At 44.3% G+C, this 16,297-nt stretch overlaps 1 protein-coding gene across 3 annotated transcripts in view; it reads left to right on the top strand.

Moving 5' to 3' along the window:
• The first annotated feature begins 5,045 nt into the window (after positions 1–5,045).
• Positions 5,046–16,297, top strand: part of LMO3 (LIM domain only 3) — a 94,811-nt gene continuing 83,559 nt past the window's right edge. Inside the window, exon 1 of one of the 3 annotated variants that reach the window (XM_088141319.1) lies at positions 5,046–5,256. The gene's annotated coding sequence lies outside the window, so the exon portion shown is untranslated. Of the gene's footprint in view, positions 5,257–5,525; positions 5,655–16,297 lie in introns of those variants that run through there. The other 2 variants (XM_088141317.1, XM_088141318.1) reach the window with 2 other exon arrangements.

The following is a 16,297-nucleotide window of genomic DNA, read 5'->3' as shown; positions in this document are numbered from 1 at the left end:
TCCCCAGCGCTCTCTGTTTTAGGCTGGTTTCCTAATTAGAGGGATGATAACAGCCTTGCTGATTGGCATTATAAAAGCCGGAGTTTGGCTTCATCTGTCCCAGGTGTGCCATGTAATTTTTTTCCCCTTCCCCTCTTCTCACTATTTCAGAGCCATACCTCTCTTCTTCATTGTTCCTTAAAGTTTTCATCTGAGGAATTAATTCAGATAAAAAGACATTAGAAAAGAACCTCAACTGCCAAAGCTCATCAGTGAAACCTTTTATCAAAAGTACAAACTATACAAGCCAGAGAGTCTCTCTCTCCTGTTTTTTTACCCTTTTGTTTCAGAGGGTTAAAAGGGAAGGGGGGGAGGGAAAGGGAGGGAGGGAGAGAGGGAGGGCAGGGAGAGAAAGAAAGAAAGAAAGAAAGAAAGAAAGAAAGAAAGAAAGAAAGAAAGAAAGAAAGAAAGAAAGAAATAAAGAAAGAAAGAAAGAAAGAAAGAAAGAAAGAAAGAAAGAAAGAAAGAAAGAAAGAAAGAAAGAGACCCCAAGAGTTCTGTCAATGGACTGAATGCACCATTAAAACTCGCGTCACTACAAAGGTTAGCGTATATCTAACTGTCAATATAGTGAGTCGAGTCAAGTCCGGTAAAGGGAGGGAGAACGAGCTTTGGTGAGAAAGAGATACTTTGATATTTTGGGATGTTAGAAGGGTGAATGTGAAAAATTGGAGGTTGGGGATCTAATTACCCAACCATAATTGGGGGCTAGGGAATAAGTTGCAGCCCTCTCAACTCACCGCAGATCAATTATGTTAAGAGAACATCTGTAAGTAGAACTTAATGAGGTCCATTAGAGCAACATGTACAGCCTTTTCTAACCGTCCTTGTCAGCTTCTTGGATGAGCCGAAGATTGCTGCTAACTAGGGACCTGCTTGGAGGTGTTTAAATAGTGAAGGAGGACTGCCGGTGCACTCAGGTTTTTGCGCTCAGCTGGGGAAGAAAGTAAGGAAATAACCAAGCAAGCAAGTAGGGAAGGAGAAACAGGAAAAAGAAGGAAGAAAAAGGGGTTGTTCCCCTCTGGTGCTGCCATTCAAACTTGGAGACAGGATTTAGCAGGATGACCAAGGACAATTTTTCCTCCTGAAATAAGGGTGGTGGTGCCCAAGTGGCTTTTTTTGAAAAACAAAAACCTATACTTAAAGGGGAAAAAAGCAGGATTATATATTTTATTCCCTCCCACTGTCTTTCTTTCGCTTCACAATCAGAGGCGTACCAATACGCCAGGCATCTCTCTGGGACTGTACAGAAATATTTCTGATCAGCAGGGAGGGGGGTCCAAACAGAAAAAGAACTTAAAAAAAAAATTTTTTCGCAAGTGCCCCTGAAAAAGTGTGTTTGGGGGGAGGAGAAGTCTCCAAGCTGTGAAACTGGAAGGACTGCTGTATCTAGGTATTTTTTTTTCCTGCACAAGTCTCCTCTTGCACAAAAGGTAAGTCTTTCCCCCTTTTAAAAACAACTTTCTCTCCCCTTCCTTTCACTCCCCCTCTGTGAAAAAAAAACCCTTTTTTTGTGGTGGATTTCAAAAATAAATAGATTGGCAAATAGCGAGAGGAGGAAGCAAGCGGAGATTTCAGAGAAGGGGGATCTTTCAAAGAGAAGGGGGCTAAAGCTGGAGATGTTTTTTAAATAGCAAGTCTGTAGTTGTCTATAAACTATAATTCATCTCTCTCTCTCTCTCTCTCTCTCTCTCTCTCTCTCTCTGTGCCCCTGCCCACCCCCCTCCCCAATCCTTGAACTCTAACTGGGGGGGGGGGAGAATAAAAGGCATTGTTTTGTCTGGATTGAGCCTTTACAGCTTGATTAAACAATAGGGGCAAATTCTGGTTGCTTTGGAGAAAGACGCAATGTTGGAACACAACATTCAATGTTGTGAAAGGTGATTTGGAGCGCTGTGTTTTCAGGGACGGGGGGGGGCAAAGCAGTGGGGGGGAAAGCTGCAGAGTTTGTGGAGGGCGAACAGGGGTCCAGTCAGAAGGATTAAACTCTGTTTCTTTTCTGCCAGATGCCTTCGCTTTTCCCCACCCTGCCCCTTTCCCTCCTTCCCCTCCAATCCTGCATCCCATAGACTTGAATCTTTTCCAGCCTCCGCACACAAGATCAAGCAGACCCCTCTATAGAAAGTGGTTTTGAAAGCTAGTAAGCCACTTCCCCATTTTTTTCTCTCTCCCTCCCCTCAGCCCCCCACTTGCTTGTATGTGAATAATTCATACGATCCCAAAGAAAGGAAGAAACTGCTGGGTTCCCCCTTTTTTTATTTTGCCTAGATATATATATATATATATATATATATATATATATATATATATATATAAATAAATAAATAAAAATGATTGGGGGAAAGAGCCTGCTTTCAAATAATTTAATTCATGACAAAACCTAATTACTGTCAGGTAATACCCTGTCAGCTTTAATGCATTTCATCAGTCATAATGAAAAGAAGAGCATTTTATGACCCATCTAATTATCATTACATTTTAGAGGGAAATGAATGGCATGGAGCGGAATGTTAAGTATTCTATTTTATTCCTTTACACATGTGGTTTGGCATATTACTCACCAAGTTTTTTTTCCCCCTCTTTCTCTCAAAAAGAGTCCTTGATTGGTAGCGTGGTGGTGGGGAGAGCAATTAGACGGGAAGCTGTTTGTTTCAGCCGCCCTTGCGCGCGCGCGCACACCCGCGAAAGTGACAAAGTGCTTAAGGTTGGTGTTGACATCGGGTATCTTCTTGCCGTAGTCCAAATAGAGGACTAATTACTGCGTGTGATGTCACCGTCGGCGGAGGAATAATCCCATCATTTAATTAGTTGAATGATTTAAACAAAGATTTGCATAGATGCACTAATCAGTTGCCATGAATTACGGGGGAGCACTGCCAGCGAGGGGTAGCAGATCATACAGACGGAGGTGGGGGTGGAGAAAAAAGGAGAGGAGGAAGGAAGAAGAAAGAGCGCGCACGAGGATTTCATCTCCTTTAACATAATTAATTTAATTGTCCTCATTAGCTGTACCATTTGTTCTGATTTTATTTCTCCCGTTCTCCGCGCACGGAGCCCGGCTTTCTCTCTCTCTCTCTCCCTCCCTCTCTCTCTCTCTCGTCCCCACCTGCCAATGAACGCCTTGCTGGAGAAGAGAGAGCCGGGGAGGTCACTTTGGAGAGGGGAAAAGTGGTGTTTGCAGATGTCGCCCCTAAACCAGAGGAGACCTGAGGTTGCAGGGTCGCCCCTGGGTGCAAAAGCTCTATTCTGGTCCCTGCCTTGGGAACCTGGAGCAGCAAGCCCCGTGGCCGTAGCAGGCTCGTGAGGATACCCAAGGAGATGTGGCAAAACTTAGGATGACCCTCAGAGGGCAACAAAGGGGTAATGTGTTCTTTGCCACCTTCTATTGGCCATCTGGATTATTGCAGCCCAGAAGTGGGAGCCTTGGAGGCAGGCGACTTCTGGCAAGCTGTACTTGGGACTTGCCCGGGCTTGAACTGCCCTGGGGTGCTGCTAACTCGATGTCAAGGGTGGGAAGGGGAGACTGGTCGAAGGAATTCAGTATGGGCCTTCCAAACAGAGACTTCCTGTCTCCTTGTGGATTCAATTAATAATGCTATTAAGGGTCAGAACTGCTGGATTATCGGGAGGGGGAGAAGATGGGGAAGGGCGAAGTGGGATGTCAGATCTTCCAAAGCTGGAGGAGATTTACGGGAGGGTGGCCTTGAAAGGACCCTTTCCAATAAGGGTGTGTTTTTTTTAATTTAAGGATGGGGGAAATCTAAACTGGCACCTTTTAAAAAAAGGGGGGGTTGTGGCTTAGTGTGAAGTTCGAAGTAGCAGACAAGGGAGAATCACTTTGAAGTCTGCAAAGTCTACAAATTCTTAATAGGTTTTCCCCTTTCTCTCGCTTCCTAGATAGGTGGGAGGGGGGTTATTTGCACAGTAAGTAGATTCATTGTTGACCTACGAGTATTTACCACCCAAATGTACGTGGAAAGATTCGCCTCGCTTTAGTAATCCATTGACTTCAACTGCGAGCTAGAAGAGATCCATTGATTTCAATGGAGCTGGGAGGCGCGTTTGGGTAGGACAGCAATCCACACGTCAGAGCCCTCATCCTAGACTGCTTCTTCGGAAGGACTTCCCCCTCCCCGTCACAGCTAGGAAAGTTAGGGACGGCGCATCCCGCCGACCCCTTTGGCCCAGGATTAAGGAGCAGGTCTTCGTGGGGGCCTACAGAACGCATCGCTGGCACCTCTTTCGCTTTCTTAAGCCTTCGAAAAGGCGCGGCCCAGTGCGAAAGGCTGAGCCGACTACGGTCAGAAAGTTTAGAAAAAAGTTTGCTGTGCTCTCAGAAAAACCCTGCCCCTTTCCGGGAACGTCGCCCGGCTGGCGATTGACAAGGGAGAGCCCCAAAGTTATCCCGGCCAACACGCAGGCTTTCCGCCCGTTCCCGGCTCGACGATCCATCCATCGCCTGAGTAACTTCTCTCGCCCCGTCTCAACTCGGGCTCCCCTTCGCCAGTAAACGCCACTAAACTCAGGGGGCTTGGCTCTTGGGGGGGGGGGGATTCGCGGGGTGGAGGACCGGGCGAGCCTTTCCCAATTGAGAGCGACCGACGGCTGGAGGAGAGGCGTCTCCGGAGAGCACGCCTGTTTGCTCAAAAGCAGCGCTCGCTGCCTTGGGGTAACAGAGGAGACTCGCTCCCTCGGCAAGCGCGTCTCGCCCCGCACCCGTAAGCTGCTGTCCACAAAGGTCACGGAGGCTTCGTTGGCCCGCCACCGTCCCAGTTGCTCGCCTCTAGCGGGCGTGTGCATATGCTTTTTTGCTGACTTGAAGTCGCAGGCTGGTAAATGTTCACCCTGGGAAATTAGCGACAAAACTCAATCTGTCTCCCGGCTGCTTTGCACTTTCCCGGCTGCAGATGGGGGGGGGGAGGAGGAGAGGGAGGAGGGAAAGGAGGCGTGTGTGTGTATGTGCGCGCGCGCGCGCGTGTCAGAAAGGCAGGAGGGGGGGCGAGAGAGAGTCGCGGTAAATAGCCTGAAACCGGCCACGAGACGCAGCCCCGTTCCAGCTTTTGGCAAGCGACGCCACCGCTCTCTCCGCCGCCTTCCGCCTCAGAAGAGTGACCTTTTTCCCTCCGCTGTATTATGTCTGGCTGCTTAAGGGATTGCGTGCAGCAACTGATACAGCGCCTGACTTCCTCCCGCTCGGCTCCAAGCAAGCTGCTTTAGGTAAGTTGCTTGCTGCCAGCCCGGACCTCGACCGGGGAAAGGGGGGGGGCGGGGCGGCGGCGTCTTACGGAAATCACCCCGGCCCGGGACTAGCCCGGTTCCCAAGCCGCGAGCCCCGTCTGGAAAGACACCTGTGGCTCCGATGCGGGCGAGCAAACTGACTTCGCGGATCGTGGAGACCTTACCGTTTCCTTTTAAACGCAGGCAGCTTCCCCGCATTCTCTCTGACACCCCCTCCCCATTTTTTAACCTTCTGCGGCTTTGTATTGATTCCTTCCTCCCCCCCCCCCCCAAATAAGCAACGCTGCTTTTTCTGACCTTTTCCAAGGAGAAAAACTACAAAGCAGCGTCTTGGGGGGCTTGAATTCACCTTTGCAAATCGGATTAGCAGCGGAGAGGTAAGTTGAGGTCCCCGCGGGTGGGGGGGGAGCGGAAGTCAGGTTTTGTTTAGCTGCTTGCTTGGGAGCGGGGGGGGGGGAGAAGTCGCCGTACTGAATCATAAACTCCGGGTCGTGTTCTTCCTCCTCTTTTCTCACCCCCCCTTTTTTTTTGGTCTCTTGTTTTCTTTCTGCGTTGCAACTTTAGGCTTCGGAAGCTTGGAAGGTGTGTGTGTGTGTGTGCGCGCGCGCGCGTGTGTATGTCTGTGTTTAAATCATGCGTGCCTTTCATTATTTTTTATGATGACGAGTGAGATGCAGGAATAAGAGAGGGCCGGCGAGAACGGGCTGCTGGAGGGAAGAGCCGCGCGATTGGAGGGCTGGAGAGAAGCCGTGCAAGGCAAACTTAAACAATGAAAGAGTCCGCCTCGGCTCGCCCCTTCTCCCCGCCGCTCAGCCCCACGGCGTGCGCGCCTGAAACGCGATGGTGAGCTGCGCGGACTTCATTTCCTCCTTCTCAGCCTCGGAACCCACCCGACTCTTTGTCGTCGCCCCCCCCCCCCCGGTTTCAGTGCTTTGCATTTATAACCAGGCATGTGGGGGGGGGACGGCTTTTAACCCTTTAGGCATTCTTTCGGGAATTGTGTGTGTGTACGGGGGGGGGGGGTAATTTCAGCTTTCCAGAAGGAGGGGTTGGAATCGGTGCAGCATTTGTCAGGATTGGGGGGGGGAGGCCAATTTGATCGCGACGGTGATAGAGACCTCTTTTCTCCCCCGAACCCGCTCTCACCCCTCCGCCGCGAAATCTTCTACGCGGTCCGCGAAGCGCTTCAGCGGCGCTGCGTGTGACGGCTTAATCAAATCCATGCGCATATATATATGTATGTATGTATGTATGTATGTATGTATTTTTTTTTTTTTAAAAAAGGGACCGCTGGGGTTGCTAGCGGGAAATACGGCGCGGAATCAGGGAACCGGGGGGCTTCTGCCGCTCGCCACAGCCTGTAATCCCCTCTATTCCCTCGCAGGCTGGCTGGCCAGCGGCCTCCGGTGCGCTGGGCGCGCGTGTCGCTTTTCCAGCAACTCCTAACCTTCCCCCGAGACCCTCTTCGGGGGTCCGTCTTCTGCGCGACTCTCTTCCCCTTGACCCAAACTCGGGGGCCGGGGGGGGATCGTGGGGGGGGACAGAGAGAGAGAGAGAGAGACCGACCCTTGCTGTTTCTTGCCTTGCACAATCCGGAGGCGCCCTGCCCGGGAGTTCTCAAGCCCCCCCATGCCGAGAGAGGAGAAAAGTTTTGGTAAGATTGCCCTCGCGCCCTCCATTCGTGCCAGTTTCTCTGGGGGTCGCTACCATTTATTCCTCCCTCCCTCCCCCCCCTCCCTTTCCTTCCTAGTGGGCGTTCAGCCGCGTGTCTCTTTCAGTCTGGGTATTTGGGGTGGGCAGACGGGGGGGATCGGACGGGCTCCCTCCCCTGTGCCGAAAGCCGCCTGCATGAAAAGCAAACTGAGGTTCTTAAAAAAGGAGACCACTTTTTGAATTATTCCTCATCCAATTGTTTCTTACGAGGTGTTACATCAGCAAAAGCGACAGACGACCCTCCTCCTTCTATCGCTGCCCCCCCCCCTTTTCCCTTCCGGCAGGCGGCAAATATTAATACTGATGATAACAAAGCGAGCCCAGAGCCATCCTTCCGTGGCTTTGGCGGGGGGGGGGGGGGAGAGAAAAAATTAGTGTTGCCGGGCTTAGGCTGAACTACACACAGACCCACAAAAGTGTGTGTTTTGGGGGGGGTTCTTTGTTGTTCAAAGTGTGTTTTCCCTCCGGGTTGGCTTTTTAATTTTTTCCCTTTTTTTAAGGGGGGAGGGGAAGGGGACATCTTTTATTTATTTATTTCATGTGAACCGCATCAAAATTGAGTTCACTCTTGCAAATCTCTTGTTGGCCTTTGCCAACCGCTAGTACTTTGCTGCCATGGTAACTGTAATTAAACTGATAAGAGTGGGAAAATGTCAGTATCTCTCGGAGTCTTACAGCTGCATTGGAAGAAAGGGGGGGGGAGAATAAAATTAGCTTCTTCCACCCTGTTCTCTGTTGCTCTCTCTCTGTTTTGGAGGGGAGAGGTAGAGAAATGAGGGAGGGGGGGACTGGTGGGGCATTTATTTAAATAGTGTTGAGGTAACACACTTTAAAATGTCTCTTCTCCAGATCTTGCTCTGTGTGTGGTGGGGGGGGGGGTGTTTATGTATAAATTTGAGAAATAAATGTGTGTATCTGGTGCGCCTTAAAGAAACTTTGGGTGCAGGGAAGCCGTAGGGGTAGTTTTTAGGCCACACACTAAAAAGAGGCTTCCAAAATTTTGCAAGGATAAGATTTATCCTTGGCAGCCACTGGATTTTTTTTTTTAAAGCGGCCACACCAGCTGTGAAGTTGTATGCCCTGCCTTTTTCCTCCTCCTTCCCCCTTTCATCAGTAACTCATTTTTCTCTCTTTTCCCTTCCCAAGATAGCACCTCTTTTCTTTTTTCTTTTTAATTGAATTGAGTTAATTGAATCCCACCCAGATTTCTGGCATGCATTAAGGGGAGGTCAATCTGGCGGGAGCAGGAGGAAGATGCCATTAATAATAATAAATATCATCACTGTCCATTTCTTTGTTTGGGGGAGGGAGTAATTAGTGCAAAGTAGACATAAACTCCCCTGTTCTGAAGGAGAAATGGATGACAATTTACTGGGTGCAAACAGGCTTGCCTTTACTTTGTTTTGAGGAGGGGAGGTGAATGGCATTGAACATAATAGAGCCAGTGGAGTGCTGGTGAGCCCACCCAAGGCAATCCAGGCAATTAAAACCTCACCAGAGTTTTAAAAAATAAAATGGCCTTTCTTTTTCTCCTCCTTCACCATGCCACTCAAACTATTATTTGTCTCTTCTTAATTATGATTTTCCTTAAACTGTCAAACAACTCCAAAGGCACAGGGGCCCTCTGAAGCCATAGGAAATTTTCCACAAACAATTTGCACGCCAATCTCAATGACTCCTGAGGTGTTGGGAGGAATTTAAGAAGGCGTCTGTTGAGCAAAATGGCTTTTCCTCAGAATAGGCCTCTTTCTCTCCTCCTCCTCCCCCCCCCCAGCTCTTTTTCTCTCCCTCCCTGAATAATTATCTGTAGTGAAGCAATTACTTTTTGTGTTTGCCAAGCATTGCCTCAACAACTTGATCTATCAGTTGCGGGGGGGGGGGGGGGCATTTTATTTTTGGAAAAGATCTTAATTCCTTCTGGCTGCAGTCTTCAAATGTGTAACTAGGGAGTGAGTCCCACAAAAATTAGGTGGCCTTCCTTCTGAAGTCATGTACAAGAACTCTTGTGCCTTCAGGATTTGCCACACGAGCAAGCTTTGTAATCTAGTCTTGTGTGTGTCTGGCCTGAGGTTAGCCACACTGGAGGCCAGAGGGATATGATTCTAATTAATTGCAGCATTTTGCTTTTCCTTGATGAGCTATTTAAATGTAAAAGGGAATTTCTGAGGGCTTGGCTGGTGTACCACCGTTAACGCAAGGAATCCTCTGCAAACCATATCTTTATTGCTGAATGAAAGGAATAATTTTTCCTCTGTTATTCCAAATCATGTTCTCTGCAAAGTGAAGGAAATAGCTATATTCAGAGTGCAGATAATAATTTTTTAGGCCTAAGAGCATTGCCCCTGGTCCTCTATCTCTAGGATTGTTACCCACAGTATGGACATCCTGAGCACTAACTTAAAATTATTCCTCCTACTTAATTAAACATCTGCTTAAACCAACCATTGCAATAACAGGGCTTGAAAGGTACAGGTAGTCCTCAGTTTAAGGGCGAGTTCCGTTCCCAAGGTCTGTCCATAAGTTGAATTTGTATGCAAACCAGAACAGTATTACTGTATAATACCGTATAAGTAGTATTGTGTCATGAACTTGAACCACTTTGTATTTAGCTCAAATCATTATGTATTTATCTCAAATTTTGCTACCGTAGGCTCCATTCTTAACTATGGGTTGTCTTTAAACTGGGCATTCTTAACCGGGGAACTACCTGTACTTGGATCTAGTTATCTTAAGGAAGGGAGCTGAAGTCAGCCTGCTTACACCTCGCAGCATCAGCATCCAGTCGTAATTTCTGTGCTTCTGGGTGTCCTGAAGCTAGAGCTATTCATGTTCTCAGTCTTTTGGGATCGTGGGAATTGCAACTGAAGCATATCTAGAGAGATATGGGGGATGGGAAAAGCCAATATAAAATTACCTTTTAACAGAAACCTAGTTACCTGATGCATTATGCCAAATGTAGATTTGGTTTTAGCTTGCTTGGTTGTGTGGATGTAACCCTTTGTGATTTCTTCAGTTGACAGTTTTAAAAATGGTTGAGTGTGATTGTGAGCCTATTATTCACTAATCGTTTAGTTCTACCACCTCTTGGTATAGCTAGTCTTTGATCTTTCACATTTCCTAGACTATGGAATCTGAAATTAAGAGTGTAGGGTACAGGGAAGGCTCTGTCAGTCTACAGAGCTGTATTAATCTGCAAAACACCTTAAGTCAAGCAAGTCTAAGTCTATTTTTCATTTGAAAACCTGGCAAGCTGTTGAGCTGTGACAAGTACTGGTGTCAAAACCACAGTTTTGCTAATTTTAAAAAATGTTCTTTAAGCAGAACCTTTGGGAAAACTTAAACTTGCTAATTGAGATGGGCTTGTTGAGTTTTTGTTTGTGCTGGTTGGTTTGTGCAGAGACAAAAATTCTAGAATTTTAAGGCTTAGAGGGGGCATTTAGGCCACCCTTCCCAGCTTAGGGTAGGAATCCATAGTATAAGAATTCATATTAAAACATCCTAGACATGTGTAATTGGTTCTACTCTCAAACTACTCTTGTTCTTAGGAAGTGGGCTCTTCCAACATTCCTAAAGAGTTTAGCATTATTTATGTGCAAAGGAGCATGTAATTGCCGTATACTCTTGTGGGTCACCAATCCCTCAGTTCATCATTTTGCAGCTGTGAAGGTTTCTCTCGGACCTTCGGTATATTCCATAGGAACATGGGAGCATGTCTTATAGGGCTGTACACATCTTAGAAAGCAACCCAGCTTCCTTGCTTCTAAGCATCGACGGTGCTTTGCTTGATCCATTTGGGTCAGTCCCTTCAGGTTGTTGCAAGTCCTGATGAACCACGGGGCAATGCAAAATGCCTTGTTGAAGCAGATTGCGTCCCCACTTTGCAAGACATTGCATTGTCCACACAGTCGAGCCAAACTCACTCCACCTGTCACGGGCCCGATATATAAAGGGTGTTGAAAATTAGAGTGAGCTACTAATGTAGAGTTCACTAAATAATAGGTAGTTAGTAAAGGTAAAGCATTTTATTAATGTATGGGTTCTTTGTGATGTTAGTTGTTCCTAATGTGTAGTAACTTTCTTGGATAGGCAATCTGAAAGAACCGACTTCCACAAAAAAGTTGATTCTACTTCAGGATCACGCTTGTGACCATCATCACTGGGGCTCAGTATGTAAAAATTCCTATAAATAAAATAAAACTTTCTAGTAGCTTTTTGTATGACTGGGAGACTTGCAAGCTTGGTTTGAAATAGGTTTTTAGCTATTTTGAGGTTGAAACCCAGCCTTAATAGGTTTTCCACTCCTAAGCCTTACAGTTTACGTTTTCCATAATGTTCTCAACGGGCTCCAGGTCGCCTGTTGTACAGAGTATCAGGAAAAAGGGAGTGGAAGCAGGCATCAGTATTATGCCAATGCAGTACGTCTGACAATGTCCTTTAGTCTCTAAGGTGTGTGTATGTATGTGTGTATAATGACACAGGGTGGAGGGTAAGGACTAACTGTTGAGGTCTTCTTGCCTTTCCCTTCCCTTCCCACCAAGTTATATTTAGATGGGGAAGACCTCATCATCCTTGTAGGTCTTATGCCTGGCATGACTGCGGGAGCACACTTGAGAAATGCCCTTGCTGACATAGCTGAATGTCTGAGATGTCTACTTAGGTTACCTTCCTGCCTCAGACTCAGCCCTCGTTTATCTGACTGTTGTCTTGGTGGTGCTCTTCCTCCTGTACTTCAAGGCCATTCCCTCTTCCCTCTACAATATATGAGCCTTGGCACTGAGTTTTCCAAACCATACGGTTTATGGTTCAGTTTAGAAGTGCATTACAGGCTCCAGAGTTAGAGGCAATCCCTGAAAGTGAGTCTTTCCAACAGCTGACCACCAAGGTGGGGAAAATACTAAATCCTTTGGACTGTATTGAATCAATTAAATTGTATTTAAGTTGTATCAATTTTCATTTTTGTCCTGATGCTACTTACTCTTTTTCCTGAGCTTGCCTAATGTCTTGTGTGCATTTGGAGTCTAAAATGTGCTCTGGAAGTAGGGAGAACATGAGGAATGTCACTCTTGAGCATTACTAGTATTCTTCTAATTGGGATAGCAGAGTCTTAAAGGGGCCTTTTCTGAAGCAAATAGAAAGAGCCTCAGAATAGAATGCCAGGAACAATTAGAGCACTGGAGTATTCAGAGGGTATGGGTCAAAAGAGTCAAGATGGCAGCCACAATCATGCAATCAAAGCCCCACCCTTTTTTACATCTGCATGGCTATAGCCTCCATCTTGATTGTTTTTGACGTCCTTGCAGACACTCCTATGGAGCATGTTCTGCATTTTGCTCTGAGGTCTAAGTTCTTTCACACATTAGTATAACTATACTTAGAGAATTCTCTTTGTTATTTTTATACTCCATTTTCTGTGAAGTGCTCAGTGTGGCTTCCAAAACTTGTTTAAGTAATAAAAATGGCACCTAAAGTGACCCCTCCCCAATAATCCTAACTATAGCAATGAAAATAGAAGTTAAAAGGGCAAAGCTAGTTGGAATTAGCTTGCTTTTTTTTTAATAAGAACTTTATTAAGTTATAAAAAGCATAAAGATAAAAGCAAACAAGAACTAATAATCAAGGAGAAAAGTAGAGAACAAGAAAGTTAGAAATAAAGAAAGAATACAAAAGTGATGGAAAGTAAAGAAAAGAGAAAAAAGGAAAAATTACAAAAAGAATGACTTCCTACTTCTTATACACCAGATATAGATAAATCATATAATGGCTTCTTACTGTAAAACTACATCTTAACATACATATTTTGTATAACCTATTATTTTCATTAATCATCAAATCTATATATCATAATTTCATTTTTTCTGTCTCCTGCAAAAAGTTCAAAGGGGCTTCCAATTGGCATTAAAGTTAGTGCTTTTTCTCTAAGCAAAGCTGTCAGTTTTGCAAAGCTGTCAATTTTGCCATCTCAGCTAACTCCATCATCTTCACCATCCATTCTTCCATTGTGGGTAATGTCAAGTCTTTCCACCTTTGAGCATATAAAAGTCAAGCTGCAGTTATCATATATAAAAAACAAAGGTCCATGAGGTTTTTCCAACTGTTTATCCATCAGCCCCAAAAGTTTCTGGTTTTGACTGTATATTAACCATCAAAATCTTTTGAATTAATATATGAATTTGGGTCCAACATTTTTTAGCCTTATTACATGTCCACCAAAGATGATAAAAAGTCCCGTCTTGTTGTTCACATTTCCAACATATGTTTGAAACCTTTTTGTACATTTTTGGTAATCTTTCAAAGAAATCTTTCAATTTCTAGTGACAAATACTATCTATACATCATTTTATAGAAATTCTCTGTCAAAGGAATTAGCTTGCTTTTAATATAGCCTGGTTTTACATCTACTAATTCTGGTTGGACGTCTGAATATATACAATACAATACAATACAATACAAATACAATACAAAATACTTTAATGGCCAAGTATAAAATATATACAAGGAATTTGTCTTCGGTGACGAACAGCAAAATCAACAGTGCATTTGGATAGCAGCAGAAAAATAATAAACAAAACACTACACAGTAAAATAACTTGTTCAAAGGGAGAAGCCACTGTCCGGCACATATTGAGTCATGTAGTGTTTAGCAGAGCAATGGCACAAGGGAAAAAACTATACCGATATCTAGATGTTTTAACATATGGTGCTCTGTAGCGCCGTCCTGAAGGAAGAAGTTAGAACAGTTTATATCCAGGATGGGAAGAGTCTGCAGATATCCTCTCTGCCCTCCTTTTGACCCTCACATGTTGGGTTTATTTTGTTATTTGTGCATTTTTTAAAACTTTCAAATGCTTTTAAAAAAAGAAAGAGGATGGCATATTTCCAAGGAGGCAGTCGTTCATGGCCTTGGCATCCTTTCCCAAAAAGCTCTATTTCGAATACCGACCCATCTGATTTTATGTAGGAGAAAAGACAAGGTCTCTATCTTAAATGTCAGACAATTATTACACTGGTATTTTCCACCAGTGTGAAGTCAGACCATAATAAATGCCCAAACATGTGCCTGCTCCTGATTAGGCTACGATTCCCCTGGATGAGTGGGCAGAGATGTTTAAAATTCAGGTGTCAAGGCTGGTAGCTGCAAGTCAAACTGGATAAAGTTCCCATTTTGGGTTTCTTCTGCATTCAGAGTTTTAAAATTTCAAATGCGTTCTGTTCCGTTGATCAAGATATTTGTAAATCTTGCAGACTTGTTAGCAGAAATGAATTTAGGAAAACCTTTTGCCTAATTCAATAAGCAGCTGTTCCCAGCATGGAGAGGAGCAGCTTTACCCTCCGTTTGGGCTGATATTAAAAACAAGGAGTCGGTCAGAAAAACAACTGTGAATCAGGCAAGCCTGATTTGGCACTATAAATACAGCTGAACATTCTGTGTTCACCTCAAGACTTTTAGGAGCTATTGAAACCTGTCTGAATGTATAGGAAAAAATTTTTCTAATTGAAGTTCTGAATTCTTTCCATATGATTTTTGAATACATGTTGCCCTTTTGATCATTTCTTATGTGAAAAACAAAGAAATAGAATTCTCCCCCATCCCTGCTAGCTGCAAGACAGAGCAACCAACACCTTATCTTTCAATCAAGATGAAGCTTTCAATCAAGACTCAGAAGAGTTTTGGATTAAATTGGATTATATGATGCTTTAGAGCAGTGTTTCTCAACCTTGGGAACTTTAAGATGTGTGGACTTCAACCCCCACTTGGCTGGGGAATTCTGGGAGTTGACATCCACACATCTTAAAGTTCCCAAGGCTGAGAAACACTGCTTTTAGAGCAACTAATTTAATTGATACTTGAATTGTAAGTGTAAATAGTTTCTATCATAGCTAAGCCTTAAGTAGCCTTGACACAGCAGTTAGTAAGGTGACTTCCTGGGCTGGAAGCTAAGCAGGGTCTGTCCAGGGAAGTTAAAAAGTTATCCTGGAAGAAGGCACATTGTTGCCAAGACAACTATATGAATGTGTCCACACAGTCACCAAGAGTTAAGCTTGGCTCGGAGGAGACTTTACTTCAAACCAGCTATACCCAACTTTATTTATTTCATTAGATTTCTGTCCTACTCTTCTTTTGCCCAACTTTGAGGCATTTGTCTGGAATTCTGCTAGCTGCAATCCCAGTTTGTATGGAATTTACCAGGTTAGAAAATACTACCCTAGACATTTAGATCATGGACATTTTAAGAGCAGCTAGTTTGAATTGGATCTATCCATATACTTTCTGTTCCACTGTTATCTGAAATGTGAGCTGTGCTGGGTGTGAATATGAAAGGGTCTTTCGGTCTTTAGAAGGCAGATTGTTGTGTCTACTGCTAATGATTTAATAATATTGCTGCTGTGATTCTGTTTTCATTGTTTAGTTGGATTTATGTTTTTATTCTCTGTGCTAGCTCTCTCGGGGATCCTACAGGGGCAATAAGGTGGGATATGAATGAATGTATGTTAATTTACAGGAAGCAGGTCTTGGGCTGTTCATCTGCAGAACATCTTCCAGTCATTATCCAGCAATTCCCTCTGCTACTAATCTGCCAGCTTGATACAAAAGCTAAGATGCCTTGACCCTGCTGTTAGGCTCCCTGGTCCAACCCTATTCCTACTTTACAATATTTGTGTGCTTATTTATAAACTTGCTGTAGAACATCTCTGGTACTTCACAGTAGCAATTATAATGTACTAAAGTTGCATCAGATCCTGAGTTCCTTTGCATTGAAATAAACATTTAATGGGGTATACATAAAACATTTACTAACCAAACCCCTGAAACAAACAAACAATTGTGCTTTTTAATGATAATCTCCTTGTTGCACATCTTCAGAAGCATCTTCGGAAGCATTATTCTTTGACCTTCTATTAGTACATAAAATGAATATATCTACTTATACTAGTAAATACCTAATACCAATGACATATATATTTATATCATTTGCCACTGCAAGAGCACAAAACTTAAAACTCTTCCAGAATAAATTAACATTTAATCTTGTTACCATTGTTACAACAGGCTCATAGTACTGGCCTTGCTTTTTGCACCTTAACCCTAAACATTTTAGATACTGCAATTAGGGAAGGGAGAGACAGTAATCTAGACTGAATGCAAATGTAATTTCACGTTCTTGCACTGAATATAGGAATGAACATTCAATTTCAAAATTTATACTTCTCCAGTTTTGCAATGATGTACACATGTTCACATACCCACACATGTATTCCATGACAAGAATGGCCAAAAAAAAAATTATCAGTAAAAGTTGCTTGCAAA

The sequence above is a fragment of the Python bivittatus genome, unplaced genomic scaffold (assembly GCF_059951505.1).
Source record: "Python bivittatus isolate LINGU-HERP-01145 unplaced genomic scaffold, Pbiv_v1 ctg000330_np1212, whole genome shotgun sequence".
Classification (NCBI taxonomy): Eukaryota; Metazoa; Chordata; class Lepidosauria; order Squamata; family Pythonidae; genus Python; species Python bivittatus.
The sequence above is the reverse complement of the archived record's forward strand: the minus strand, read 5'-3'. Positions and strand labels throughout refer to the sequence as shown.